This window comes from Salarias fasciatus, chromosome 23, assembly GCF_902148845.1.
Source record: "Salarias fasciatus chromosome 23, fSalaFa1.1, whole genome shotgun sequence".
Lineage (NCBI taxonomy): Eukaryota > Metazoa > Chordata > Actinopteri > Blenniiformes > Blenniidae > Salarias > Salarias fasciatus.
In genome coordinates, this window is record NC_043766.1 from 10408903 (window position 1) to 10415774 (window position 6872).

The window sequence follows — 6872 nt, forward strand, 5'->3', positions numbered from 1 at the left end:
AGTATTTGTTCGCTCTTAGCAACATTTAATAATAATACGAAGTGTTCTGATTTTTTGTTGGACATATTTAATGATCATCCGGAGAGAAAAGCTAAAAAGTGAGATACTTGTGTTTAAGAAGTAAACAGATTGCAATTTCAATCTTTTCTCTCCTAGTTAGTTCAAGTTCGTAAACTTGGGGCACTTTCAAGAGAAGACAACTTCTCCTTCCCTCATTCAACTTGGTATGCACTGCAGAGGTGATCTGAATCTTACGGCAGTGGACCAAATGGAACTTTTATCAGCTCTGAGCTGTTTAGCTAAACTGCATATGAATTACCAGGGTGTGAAATGATCTTCAGTTGGTGTGATCGTGCAGGCTTCTTGGGAAGCTAAATTGAAGCGGCTGGTTCCTCTATACCAGGGCTCCCTGAGCCATCCACTGGACTTATTCCCACCGTAAAATGGTTCATCTTACAGTAGTGACTTTCTCAGGAGGACGAATGGGGCTGCCATGACTGATAAAACCTTCAGTGCCCTGCAGGCCAGGTCCTCTTTCATGTCATTATCTCTCCAAAGAGATTTAAAAATCATGAGAATTATAAGAAGTCAGGGAATCATAAGATAACCATTTCTCTTAATGAGAAGTTGTAAGATCAAACAGTCAACAGACATGAGTGTCCGTCATGTGGCTTGTGAACTTGTAGGTAAATGCAAGATGTAAACGGATGTAAAATATATTATTAGTGCACAATAAAACACACAGACACAGTTCAGCGCCGAGTAGACTTGACCCTTTCCCGATGCACACGGAGCAGAGTACCAAGCGGATGATGCTGATGCTGCCGTCTGTCTAATCTGTTTTCAGCCTAGTTTCTTCACAGCTGCCTCATTTACTCACCACATATCATGATTGCCATTAGCAGACAACCTGCCACGTGAAAATGCCATCAGCTGCATTAAACTTGAACGCGCGCAGCAACGTGCCGCCTCTGAAGGTCTGCTAATACTGTTTCCTGCAGGGATGGACCACCGCAGCGCCTCATAATGTATGAGGATAATGATTTAATATGCCGTGTGGGGCATTACATTAAAGGAATGGATCAAGGAACTCTACAAATACCACAGATGGAAAACATCATATGACAGAAGTAAGATTGAGAAGTGCACCATCTTATCATGTGGCAGACTGTTAGTATCTTGTAGCGCAGCGTAATTAGCTGAAGGAGAGTCACGTGAGCATGGCCTCATTGTGCCCATGTGCTCATTAGTGTGTGCATATATGGCAAAGGCGGTTAACATGATGAATTCATGCTACAACAGAACGCAATCCATCAGATGCAATTCTCTATGAATTCAGAACACCAGATAACACGGGACAAGCTTAACAAACAAGCACTGGACGCTGTATACCTTTGAGCGGGAGAGCGCAGTCATGACGGTTTGTCCTGCTTTACAACAGAGGACGGTCCGGTGGTCCTTGAACAAGAGTGAGGTCTAAATCTGCTAAAGGCCAAACATAGAGAGGATGGATGTGTGGCACTGGGAAACTGGCTGTGGCCTCTTTACTGAACCTTTTTTATTCAAGGTGAACTTATCCATGCCTGAAATCCTGCAGGGGCTGATCACCACAGCTGGCACACGGGCTGACTGGCCAATGTGAGCTCCTCCAGAATTACTGCATTGATCTAAAGTCATAACCTCATTCTATAGTCATTTCTCACATTTCCCTGAAGGCTGATGGAGCCATTGAGAACATGAAACAGTCCATCTGGCTCTCTGAAAACATGCAGGCCACAGCGTTAAAAAATAAAATAGAAAACAAAACATTGCTATCCTAGGGTCACATTTATTTCCTTAATTTGTCAATTGATTTATTATTTTTTTCTAAAAATTTATCTTTCTCATCAACTGGACTTCTGGCACGTAAACATATTGGATTATTAAAACAGTACCTGTGTTTAAAACAACAGCAACAACAAAACGAACCCTCAGATTTACGATCAGCTGACTCATATGGATGAAAAGTCTGGTCTGAGCAGGTATATTTAGCATCACAATGTTTGAGCTCATCATTTTCTATAAAGCACCACAGAAACCGGGAAGTGACAATTATAAAATCCTCTGTGCAAAATCACATTACACACAGCGTCCCGAGCCAGCTGTTGTGTGGAAATCACCACAACCCAATGTGCTGAGGCCATTCCCAAACAGAGCACCAGCAACAGCTGCAGGATACACACCGTCATGAGAAAAGAGAGAAAAAAAATGAATTTATAGGATAAATTACATTAAGAATTCACAGTACAAACACAAAGACACTCACACTCATTTTCACGTCTGCAGACAAGTTTGTGTCAAATGTAACCTTCAACACATTTTTTGGAAACATGTTGAACACATTGCAGGAACTGGAATACCAACTGGAAACCCATGCACACACAGGGATAATATGCAAACTCCACACAGAAAGACTGAATTTCTGGACTGCTTAGGCTCAAATCAATTGAGTTCTTCGCATGAGACGGGAGCATTAAGAAACAATTTCACCTTGCAGACAGTCACACTTAAACGTTTTAGATAAAAGTTATTTAGCTTCAAAAGCTGTTCTGACAAAAATAATTTCTGCAAGATCTCAACAAAGAACCATCCAGCAAGCCTCAGTGAACTTACTGCTCTCACCTACACAAATCAGGGGTAGTGTTCGTGCTTCTTTTTCTGAGAAAAAGGGATCTGTGATGATTCAGAAACCACTGCTAGCCTGAAAGAGCATTACGACTCATTTGGATTTAACAGATGAGCTGGACCTGGAGTTAGCAGGACAGAGAAAGAACAAAGGACAAAGGACAAAGACCAACTCAAAGGAATACATAAATCAAACCATATTGCAGTTGGCATTTGGTTAAACCAAAGAAAAAACAAGTTCAACATCCGAATGGCTCAGAAGAGAAAAGATTAAGATTTTTGGCTCTTGAACCTCTTTGACATGCTGTGGTGAGACCTGGAAAGTATTCCTTGATAAAATCACTGAAGTATTTGCTTATCTAACTTGTCTTCTTCTTCAATAAATGCACGTTTTGACTTCAGCTTTGTATTTTATCGTCATTCTGGTTTACATTTCTTTTATATATATTTGGAGTATTTGTGTGACACATGGACTCAGTGAAAAATCATAACTGGCTCAGACATGGTTAAACGCTCTGCACATGACCCAGGACTCACATGTGACTGTCACTTTCTGCATGGAAGAGATGTAGGCCATTGGACAGAGGCATGGAAAAATGGAATCACGAGGTGAATAGATATGACAGTCACACTGGAAGCACGGCTCCATTGTGCATAAACTCATTTCTCATACCATACTCTTTAGTAAACAAACCAGCTGATTGATGACAGTGATGATTTGCCTCTGTTGAATTGATTGTTTTAGTGTTATTCTGTGTCTCAGCTACATACATGTATGAAAATTGGGGTTAATTAATGTATGCAGAACTATTTTTGCTCAGAGGAGTCCATCACATTAAAGCACGTAGCAAACAATAACAAACAGAGAATTTATTCTATGCAAAAGTTTCTTGAGTGCAGAGAAGTTTAATGCAGCTGAGTGAAGGTCCGACATGAAGCCAAAAGCTCTGATTTAAAATCACAACGTGTCAAGGTTGTCCAACTAAAATGTTATATTTGTGCTTAATATAACCAGAAAAGTTCATTGTATTGGGGCTGGGTGTGCTCATCTGACAATAAACCTGAAATGATTCGTTGGGCTCTGTGAGAGTCATAAATTTGATAACATTTAACCCCGGGGGGTGACATTTATTCTCCTCAGCACGCACACCAAGGCCAAACCGTGGTCAGAAAATGAGCAGTGCTGGTAATTGAGGCAGCATGACATCAATTCAGTGGACGTAGTAGCTGACCCAAGGCTGACCGGTCTGCTGACGTCTGTCTTCTCGCTCAAACAGAGATGCGTGACCACTTCGACACAGCAGAAACAAGCTTATCATGTGCAACTAACAGAAGCATTTGCTGCTTTAATCCGGAATCTTGTGACTCCATTATTGTTCTCTTAATTACTTTTGAGTAAAACAAAGATGTGGTTGTTTTTATTACAGCAATATTATAAGTTTACTCTTAGATACATACTTAGTGATGCATTTAAAGAAAGAAGAAGTCACACAAACCAGACACTAAACAGGTAGCATGCAGACAGCATGGATGCATATTTGTGCTACCTTATCCTGCAGTGCGTGGATTAGCTTTCTAACATGGGGACGAAAAAAAAAAATCATATGAGTCATCCCCATGTGCGGAAATTCAACTATGTGCTGCTGCCCGACTCTGCAGATGTTTCCTCTCTGTGTTGTTATTGTTGTTCTCCCTCTGCAACCCTGGGGTATCTTCCCCTCAGCTTGTGGCCATATCAGCTATCTTTATTAACCTTGTTTTTAAAAAGGAAGGCAGGTGGCTCTGACCGACAGACAACTTAAACTTTAATGCTTCCAATATCTTTATTCTGTGACACAACAGGGATTATATCTTACACTGGGGGACGCCGCTACCCTGACACTGCTGGTGATTTCCTAAATTTTAAGAGACAGTTTTAGTGTTTCATCATGCAGAAACTTTTATCCTTGAAACATAAATATGCTGGGAGAAAACATAAATATTGAGCGTTTGCCTGTTACACTCATGGTTGTAATGGATGCATTTAAGAATACAATCAATATAACAAAAGAATTTAAGAAAGCAAACAGACAAATCACTGATCTTACAATGTCAAACACTGACTTGTTTCTCACTCAGCTCTCAACTCAACTTATTCATAAAACACTTTAAAAACAACTACTGCTGGCACAAAGAGCTGTACAAAGTGCAAGATAAAATGCAGTCAGAACAAGGGAAATAAAAACAAACAACAACAACAAAACAGACATTTGAAAAAAAACTGTAAAAAACCAGGGCAGAGTCTCAGGCTGAGTTAAAAGCCAGTGAATAAAAGTGTGTTTTAAGATCTTTCTTAAAAATGGACAGTGAGGGGCCCGTCTGATGCACAGCGGCAGCTCATTCCACAGCTTGGGGGCCACAACAGAAAAAGCTCTGTCCCCTCTGAGCTTACGCTTGGACCTTTTGATCATTGACCTGAGGCACAGAGCAGGAGTGTAGGGGTGAAGCAGCTCAGAGAGGTAAGGCGGGGCGAGACCATTCAGGGATTTAAAAACAAATAAAAGAATCTTAAAATGGACTCTAAAGTGCACGGAAAACCAGTGGAGGGAAGCCAGGATGGCCTGACATTTGATGTTTTCAACATTTCTATACCTCTTTGCTCTAATTGATTTAAGGTCTTATTTTCACTTAAAAAGGCTTCCGACAGTTGCATTTCCAATGTTTCTATCATTCATCCGAGAAGTGAGGCAACTTTAATGAACAGTTTAAAAATAGCAGGAGCGTGTCGAAAGTACCTCCACCCACCGTCATTTGTCCCTCAGGGAAAGATCTTGAGGAACCAGTCATGTGATGTATGAGCAGTTGTGCACATGAACTTTCTACTGTATGAATGTGTGTGTGTGTGTGTGTGTGTGTGTGTGTGTGTGTGTGCATGCGCACAGACACACAAACACACACACACACACACACACACGCACACATACACGTACACGTGTGCATGCATCCCTGCTTCCCCGTGTGTGTGTGTGTGTGTGTGTGTGTGTGTGTGTGTGTGTTTCAGAGAAGAGGACATATTGCCCTTTTCCTGCCTCACCTTTTTCTCATTCATACACTCGTGTGCATGAAGCATACGAATAGAGTCTCGTGACAAACTCTGCTCAGGGAACAGGGATCCGAGCTGAACTCACACGTGTCTCTGCGGGAGTAAATATACCTTCCTCAGGTATTTATAGAGCATATGAATGATTCGGTCCTGTAGCAGTTCAAGAGCAGAAGCACACATGGCTAAAGATAGGGTTCCCCCACTATGTCTCACTAATGAGCTGCCCCCATTTCTGTATAAAACTGAATCAGGGATGCATGAACAGACGCCACGAACAATCTCATAGAAGAGCCACAGTAATGAAAAGAAGATTAAAAAAAAAAGAAAATGCTTTTTATTTCTCATTTGCATTGTTCAAATAATGCTAAACCAAAAAAAATGAGAATGTAGTTAAAACTATTTTTTTTTAAAGATTTATTTATTTAGGTTATGGTGGTCATGACTTAAAGGTATAATGGACAATTTTCTCGAAAAAGTCGAAGCCAAATGTCTGTTACTCGCTTTTCGAAAACGAGCATGCGCCAGACCATCCTACCTGCTCTGCTGCTCCTATGAGCGCGCTTGACGGCGTGACGCAAGCTTTTCTTCAGCGTGATTGACATGTCGGAGAACCAATAGTTGACACTTGCATCACGCCATTCATTGGCTAAAACATCGTCCATTATACCTTTAATAGCAGCGAGCATTGGGTGAAGGGAAGGTAATAATAATAAGAAGAAGAACTAGAGCAAGAAAATTTGACTTTCAAAGATGTGATTTAAGCTGAGCTATTTTGGTCAAACAAGGTATCCAAGTGATTCAGAAAGACACTGTAATAAACAATAAGGCAACTTAAAGATCGTAAGGGCTTAAATCAAAACTCCCCCCTGGGTTCACCTTGAACAGGTTGCCAGTCCGTCACAGGGTGTCATTATAGATATGTGAAAATTATTAAAGAAGACTAGATAATTAAAGTACTATTAAAAATGTTTATAGTCGTGACATTACTGGAAGACTATAGGTGATCAATTTAAAACCACACAAAAGGAAAGTAGGGTTCATACAGACATGGAGCTCTTTGTTTCTTTCTCTGCTTTTTTTCATTCCTGTTGTTATGGGCTTGCGTTATCGTTCAAAGAAAATGGCT